General features: G+C 39.3%; 1 protein-coding gene across 1 annotated transcript in view; it reads left to right on the top strand.

Annotated features, from left to right (window-relative positions):
• Nucleotides 1-8153, top strand: part of b3galnt2 (beta-1,3-N-acetylgalactosaminyltransferase 2) — a 253648-nt gene that overhangs the window by 65112 nt on the left and 180383 nt on the right. The window lies entirely within an intron of this gene.

Here is an 8153-nt window from a genome sequence, read left to right as displayed (position 1 = left end):
AATCTCAGCCCGGAGTTATTAGCAGTCCTCCGGTAACCTGAATGATTGTTGAGAGCATCACTCTCAATCCACTCATCAAAATTGATACTTACTGACCATGAAATCACAGGTTGACAATGAGCCAGAAGACTGTTTTATTAATTTCTTACTGAAATGAGGAGCATGGTGGTCAACTGCGGAGCTTCAGGTACTACACAAGTTTAAGATGCACTGTCACAGCACATGCAAGAGTACTACCAAACCTTTTGGTCTTTGCAGTTCATAGCAAATTGACTAGTGGCTTTACTTACAGTATCCCTGTAGCAACAGAAGGATTAAGGATTCTGCACAGAGGTATTTCAAGAGAAGAAGTCTCTTCATTTTCTCCAAAAATCTGGTTTACCTTACTAACCAAAGTGCAGTCAACCATCTCCTAGGCTTTTTTAAATCTCCTTACACCTAAACATCATGTCAGCAGAGGGCAGAAGTATGGGGGAGAAAGGGAAGAAGACAAAAGAACACTTTCTAACCATTCTTTGGAGCACAAAACCCTGCAGTGTACTGCACTACCACCTCAAAACATTGGAGTTACAGACACAGTGACATACCATAGATTCAACTGTGACTCAATAGTTGGAGCTTTGCCATCCTTTACGGCATGTGTCATGGCAAACTTATCAGAAAATATAATGACATCAGGAAAAGAAATTCAGCCCCTTTCCTGACACCATGCTTCAAGGTCATAACATATGCCCCTGCTTATGATGTCATCTGACCCCCACGATGCATTCTGTTTTATAATACAGTCTACACTCAATCAATAGTCAGTATACTGCAATGAAGAAAGTTGCCTGGTAAAAGGTGCATATGCAACTAGTTGTAAAAAATTTAAATGAATGATTACATTTCAGCAACTTCTTTCATCTAACATAGCTCTCTATAATATTGTAGAATCATAGAATCCCTATAATGTGGAAGCAGGCCATTTGGCCCATCAAATCCACACCGACCCTCCAAAGAGCATCCCACCCAGACCCACCCCTCTACCCTATCTTGGTAACCCAATGGCAAGGGCAATCCACCTGATCTGGTCATCTTTGGACTATGGTAGGAAACCAGAGCACCCAGAGGAAACCCATGCAGACACAGGGATTGCACATTCTCCTGAGCATGGAATCGAACCTGGGTCCCTGGCGCTGAGAGGCAGCCATGCTAACTACTGAGCATTTAGCTAAATAGTGCTTTTATCTTTTAATGCATACAACAATGCAGAAACAGAAATTACAAACATTATACACACCTATGGACGTATATACGCTATTGGCATCCTTCTATCATGAGAAGGAGGCATACATATTTACATACATGAACAGGACAACTAAAATTCAGAGAGCCAGGCAGTGAAAGACAGAACATCACAGTCTGGGCTTGATAAATTGACAAGCTCTTATTGACTGAACAACGAATATTGTGCACGTTCAAGCAAATCCCTCTTTCAGCCTGTACTTACATATTTTCTAAGCAAACTAGTTGATCTATTTATTTATTTATTGACAGGTGTACCGAAATACAGTGAAAAGCTTTGTTTACAAGCAGTACAGGCAGATCATAGTAAGCAAAAGTATGTACAGATCAAAATTATTATACACCATTGAGCAGGCAGGACTTGAAACTGGGTGTCCTGGCCCAGAGGTCGGGCCATCACCACTGCACCACAAGGGCACACTGTGTTTCTAAAACTGCACAGGCTGGTTCACCACTCGAATACAATTACATTCCACATAAGACATACATACACACATGGGAAAGACATTCAAACGAACAGAATTTTGCTAATAAATTCTCATTTACCAACTTTGATGTGTGAAATTCTAGCTGGTGACTAGCAGGATCCTTTTGTTCAGCTAAACACACAATGCCAGCAAAGTCAGTTTACATATGCACATAAACAGACTTCCAAAGATATATGAAAATGCAAATGAGAGCTGCCAAACTCCTGTAACTGAATCTACGTTTACACTATTTGATGAGTCATTTCAGTCATTAACAAAACCAGCAAGAAGAAAACCAAAATAGCTCAGGATTTTTTTTGTTGCCATCTTAGTTCTTCTTAATTGGAGAATTTAATGTTGGAACTTCCCAAGAAAAGTTGCATAATTCACAGAAAAACACAGAACATTGAGTTGTGCCCATAATCTCTGCAGTAAACCACCCCCCCCCCCCCCCCCCTCAACAGGCATCTGGGACTTAAAGCGCACAATTTATTTTTAAGGGAATGATTGCAAGATGGATCGTTGACAAATTGTTGAAATTTGCTGTTCGTGAATGTCACTTTCAACCCTGTCCTGAAACTAAGAAGAAGCCAATCATTCAGCAGGGTTCAAACTTGGGTTAATGTCAATGTAAATTTTCCTTCCTCTAAAATATCCAAAGAATTAAAACAGGAACTTTCAAACTGTATCTGAGGAAGAACAATGTAACTATATATAATTATATATAATCAAGTGTTTATGTATTATACACAAAATTAAAAACAAAAATTGGTGACTCCAACTTATAAATGAACAATTTCTTCCCCTGCAGGACATAGGTCATTTTTCTTCATAATTGCCTCCCTCAAATAATCACATAGCTGTTAAGTTTACCTATAAATATCAGACTGAGTAAATGTGGAAGTTAAAAGTGCTTCTGTTGAAACAGTATCAACTAAATCAGCAGAAAATAAACCCAAGGGGCAATTTTTCCACACTGGTGGTGGTTTGTATGTGGAATGAACTGTCTGAGGAAGTGGTAGCTGCAAGTCCAGTTGCAACATTTAAAAGACATTTAGACAGGTACATGAATAGGAAAGGTTTAGAGGGATATGGGCAAAACGCAGGCAAATAGGACTATTTTAGTTTGGGAAACACGGACAAGTTGGACCAAAGGGCCTGTTTTCATGCTGTATGACTCTGATACCTCATCAGAGAACTCAGTCAAGTTAGTGAGACATGATTTCGCACGAACAAAGCCACATTGACTGTCCGTAATCACTCCCTGTCTTTTCAAATGATCTGGAAATACTGTTCAAATTTTGACGAAAGGGCAGTTGTACGGGAGCATCATATCCTGCATAACCCATCAAAGCCACATACCATTCTGATTCGGAACCACATCATAATTCCTTTACTGTCACTGGGTCAAAGGCCAAAATCTCGCTTCCTAACAGCACGGTGGGTGTACCTACATCAAGTAGACGACTCACTACAACCTTATCAAGGGTTACTCAGAATGGGCAATTGGTGCTGGCGTGACTAGCAATACGAGTCAACCACACTGATGTGGGTCTGGAGTCATTTATAGGCAAGACCGGTTAAGGATGGAAGATTTCTTTCCTTAAAAGGATATTAGTGAACCAGATGGGTTTTTCATGACTATCAGCAATGGTTTCATAGTCATCACTAGACTTTTTCCTCCAGATTCAAATTTCATCATCTGCCATGCCTAGGTCCCCAAAAATTACCTGGGTCTCTGGAGTAATAGTCTAGTGATAATACCACTAGGTCATTGCCTGTACTAAGTAAATCTGCTATATTTTCAATGTTAACAGATGCCAGGATCCTATTCTGAATCTGAACATTTGCCAAATATTAATCTGTTCTTAAGTCAAAGCCTGTGTATCTACTGTCATGATTGAAAGCTGCCCCTTAGTTTTTGAGATATATTGTTAACAGGCCAACAAATATATACATTCCCTCCACCCATTTTCAGTATTGAAAATGTGAGATTTTATGAAGACTACAGATAAAAGTAGGATCTGAAATGCAAAAGAAAATAAAGCCATCTTTAGAAAAGTGTAAAAAATAAAACAAAATGGTTAAAAAGCATGAAGAAGAAATCATTGAAGATTCAACAGGTATTTAGAGAATGGACAAAAAGTGAAAAGAAAGGGCTGTCTGGTTACTGAAGAAGAAAAACTCCAATTCAGGATAAAGGAGGTAGAAATATTAAACAAATAATTTGTAAATAAAACAAGGAATTGAGATTTGCAATGGGCTGGTTAATGATCTTTTCCTGTTGGACACTTTTGTTTTGTACAAAAAAAAAGCACAGGAGGGAAATGAGAGCAAATTGGATAACTGCCGAGAAGGAAAACATACTCAAGAGCAAAAGTTGAAGTCAGGTGTGGGGTAAAAAGCTACTTTTTATGACTGAAGCTGCCCAGTGAGAGTAGCGACAGGAGAGACAATTCCATAGTTTAAAGAAGTAGTGTAGCTGAGAACTGGAGGGCAGCCAATGCAACATTTCTTTAAAGAATTGATGAAAGGTTAACGGTCAAGAATCAGCCGAACATAAGCAGTGGACAGAAACCAGAAAATACAACGTTCAGACCAGTCACCACCGATGAAGGGAACAAATAAATTAGTGTCTCAGGAGCTATTCTATATCCTGGGAGACTGCAGTTTACACCCCTTCAATTCAAAGTTGGCTTCACATTGGAGACCTAAACTTGGCTGTTCTTTCCACGATAAGCTAACCAAACAGCTTTTTGTTCGCAACAATTTCTAATTTTTTTGCTTTAGATTTCAAGTTCATGCCACTTTTTGAGACTGCAATAAGAGATAGGTGATTAAAGACAGCCAGTTCTTTGAGAAAATGCTGAAATGCACTTGATGTTGTAAATGTGAAATTTGGAAAGGTACCTGATCAGGGTGCCAATTTTTTCTTCAAATAGAGCTTTAGGGATGTACAGCATGGAAACAGACCCTTCAGACCGACTCATCCATGCTGACCAGATATCGTCAATTAACCTAGTCTCTTGTGCCAGCATTTGGCCCATATCTTTCTAAATCATTCCTATCCATGTACCCATCTAGATACCTTTTAAATGTTGTAAGTGTACCAGCCTCCATCACTTCTTCTGGCAGCTCATTCCACACACGCACCACCCTGTGTGAAAATGTTGCCTCTTAGGTCTCTTTTAAATCTTTCCCCTCTCACCCGAAACCTATGCTGTCTAGTTTCGGACTCCTCTACCCTGAGGAAAAGACCGTTGTTATTCACCATATCTATGCCTCTTGTGATTTTATAAACCTCTATAAAGGTCACCCCTCAGTCTCCAACGCTTCAGGGAAAACGGATCCAACCTATACATGTCCTGTCCACACCCCAAATATAATAACGAGAACATAGCAACATTTAAATTCCTAACTTCTCCGTGTTCTGATGTTCAAGTGAAATATTGATGCTATTTCTCTTGAGCGATGCTGGGTATGTCCAGCTTTTTCTGTTTTTATTTTAGATATCCAACATGCGATTTTCGACCAAAAAAAAAGTGTTGCGTTGATGTAAATGGCATTTCCTCTTCACTTCCATTTCTCTTGCTGAAGTTAGCCTTTATGGGCACAATTAAAATATGGTGCAGTTGCTAATTTTTCAAAATTCCAGGTTAAAAATAAAGTCACCAAATTCCCATTCCCACATTAGGAAGAGACAACTGATGGGGAGTTTAACCTGAGGGTCACATGTTTCAGTGAGAGGGGAAATGTTGAGAAGGCAAAACCATAAGGTCACAGTAACTTCATCAAGTACAGGAATTGAACCCATTCTAAGAGCATCATTTGGCATGATAAACCACCCATCCAGTCAACTGAACTAACTAACCCCTAGTTAAGTATGTGACAACCTGGGGGCTCTTGTGGTGCAGTGGTCTTGCTCCTACCTCTGAGCCAGGAGGCCTGGGTTCAAGTCCCACTTCCTTCAGAGGCATGTCGTAACATTTCTGAACAGGTTGGTTTAAACAAAACAAATATGTGTGACAGTCTGATAATTGTGCTTAGGGCAATTGTAACTATACTGCCCAAACATATTATTGATAGATTTTTATAAGCTCAGCCACAACTCAGATTGGGATTTGTTCAAGTGTTGGCTTGCAATGGGTCAAGATAACCTCATCTTTTGAGTTTGACATTTTTAATCTACCTGTTCATTGGTGTTATTAAAAGAATTTGTTAAATGTGTTCAAGAGAATTTTCTTTACCAATATGTAAGAATTCCTACTAGAGAAGGAGCAAAACTTGGTAATAGGCAGGGCAAGTGACTGAAGTTTTGGTAGGGGAATACTTTGGGACCAGCGACGATAATTCTATTAGTTTTAAAATAGTTGTGAAAAAGGATAAACCTTCCATAAAAGTTAAAGTTTTTAATTGGAGTAAGGCAAATTGTAATAGTATGATACAAGAACTTTCAAAAGTTGATTAGAGTAGACTGTTCGCAGGTAAAGGGACACCTGATAAGTGGGATACTTTCAAAAGTGTGATAACGGGAGTTCAGAGTCATTATGTTCTTGTTAAGAGGGACAGATAAGGCTGGAAGGATTAGGCATGAATAAAGATATTAAGGTTGTAGTCAAAAATGAAACAGAATCAAATATTAAATATAGACAACTCCGTTCAAATGAATATCTTGAACAGTATCGAGCGTAGGGGCAACCTTAAGAGGGAAATCAGGTGGATAAGGAGGGGACATATGAGATAGCCTTGGCAGATACGGTTAAAGATAATGCAAAGAGATTCTACAAGTACGTTAAAAGCAAGAGAGCAACCAGAGAGAGAATAGGGCTCCATAAAAATCAAACAGGTCATCATTGTGTTGAATCTCAGGAGATGGGTGAGATACTAAATGAATACTTCGTGTCAGTTTTACTGTGGAGAAACAAATAGAGCCTAGAGAACTCCGGGAAATAAATATTGTTGTTTTGAGAACAATTCACATCACAGAGGAGGAAGTGCTGGACGTCTTAGAAAATATAGAAGGTGGATAAATCACCGGGACCTGAACTAATATTTCGCAGGACATTGTGGGACATTAGAAAGGAAATTGCAGGGCACCTTGCAGAAATATTTGTATCATCTATAACCACAGGTGAGGTGCCTGAGGACTGGAGAGTGGTACATGTTGTGCCTTTGTTTAAGGAGTGATGTAAGGAGAAGACTGGGAACGATAGACCTGAGAGTCGGATTTTGGTGGTGGATAAGATGTTAGAAGGGATTCTGAAAGATAGGATTTATATGCATTTGGAGAGGCAAGAAATGATTAGGGATAGTCAGCATGGTTTTGTGCAAGGGAAATAACATCTCACAAACTTGATTGAGTTTTTTTTGAGCAAGTAATGACGAAGATTGATGAGGGCAGAACGGTAAATGTCGTCCTTTTGGACTGTAGTATAGCCTTTCACAAGGATTCAGGCTGAGCCTGCAAATTGGATACATAATTGGCTTAAGGGCAGGAGACATAGTGATAGTGAAGGGTTGTTTTTCAGACTGGAGGCCCGTTACCAGCAGTGTTCCACAGGAATCGGCACTGGATCCACTTGTCTGTCATTTATATAAATGATTTACATAAAAATATAGAAGGCATGGTTAGTAATTTTGTGCATGACACCAAAATTGGTGGTATAGTGGACAGTGAAAGTTATCTAAGATTACAGAGATCTTGATCAATTGGGTCAACAGACCAAGGAGTGGCAAATGGAGTTTAATTTGGATAAATGAGGTATTGCATTTTGGTAAAACAACCAAGGACAGGGTTTATACAATTAAAATTAGGGCCTTGGATAGTGTTGTAGAACAGAGAGAGTGAGGGGTTCAGGTACATAATTTTTTGAAGTTTGCATCATATTTAGACAGGGTGATTAAGAAAGTGCTTGCCTTCATTGCTCAGAGCATTGAGCATAGGAGCTGGGGCATCATGTTCAGGTTGTACAGGATGTTGGTGAGATCTTTCCTGCAGTACTGTGTTCAGTTCTGGTAGCCCTGTTATAGACATTATCAAACTGGATGTGGTTCAGAAAATATTTACCAGGATGTTGCCGGGAATTGACAGTTTCAAATACAAGCAGAGGCTGGATAGGCTGGGACATTTTTCACTGTAGCATAAGAGGTTGAGGGATGGCCTTCTAGAGGCTTATAAAATCATGAGGGATATAGATAAGGTGAATGGCAGGTGCCTTTTCCCTAGGGTGGGGAATTTCAAGACTAGGGGGCATTTTTTTTTTTTTTTTTTAAGGTGAAAGGAGAAAGATTTGTAAAAAAAGACTTATTTTAAACACAGTGTGGTTAGTGCGTGGATTGAACTTCAAGAGGAAGTAGTGGATGCGGGTACAGTTACAACACTTAAAAGATAAAAACCAAAAG

The sequence above is a fragment of the Rhincodon typus genome, chromosome 5 (genome assembly GCF_021869965.1).
Source record: "Rhincodon typus isolate 14 chromosome 5, sRhiTyp1.1, whole genome shotgun sequence".
In the NCBI taxonomy this organism is placed as follows: domain Eukaryota; kingdom Metazoa; phylum Chordata; class Chondrichthyes; order Orectolobiformes; family Rhincodontidae; genus Rhincodon; species Rhincodon typus.
This window is presented reverse-complemented; position numbering and strand designations above follow the sequence as displayed.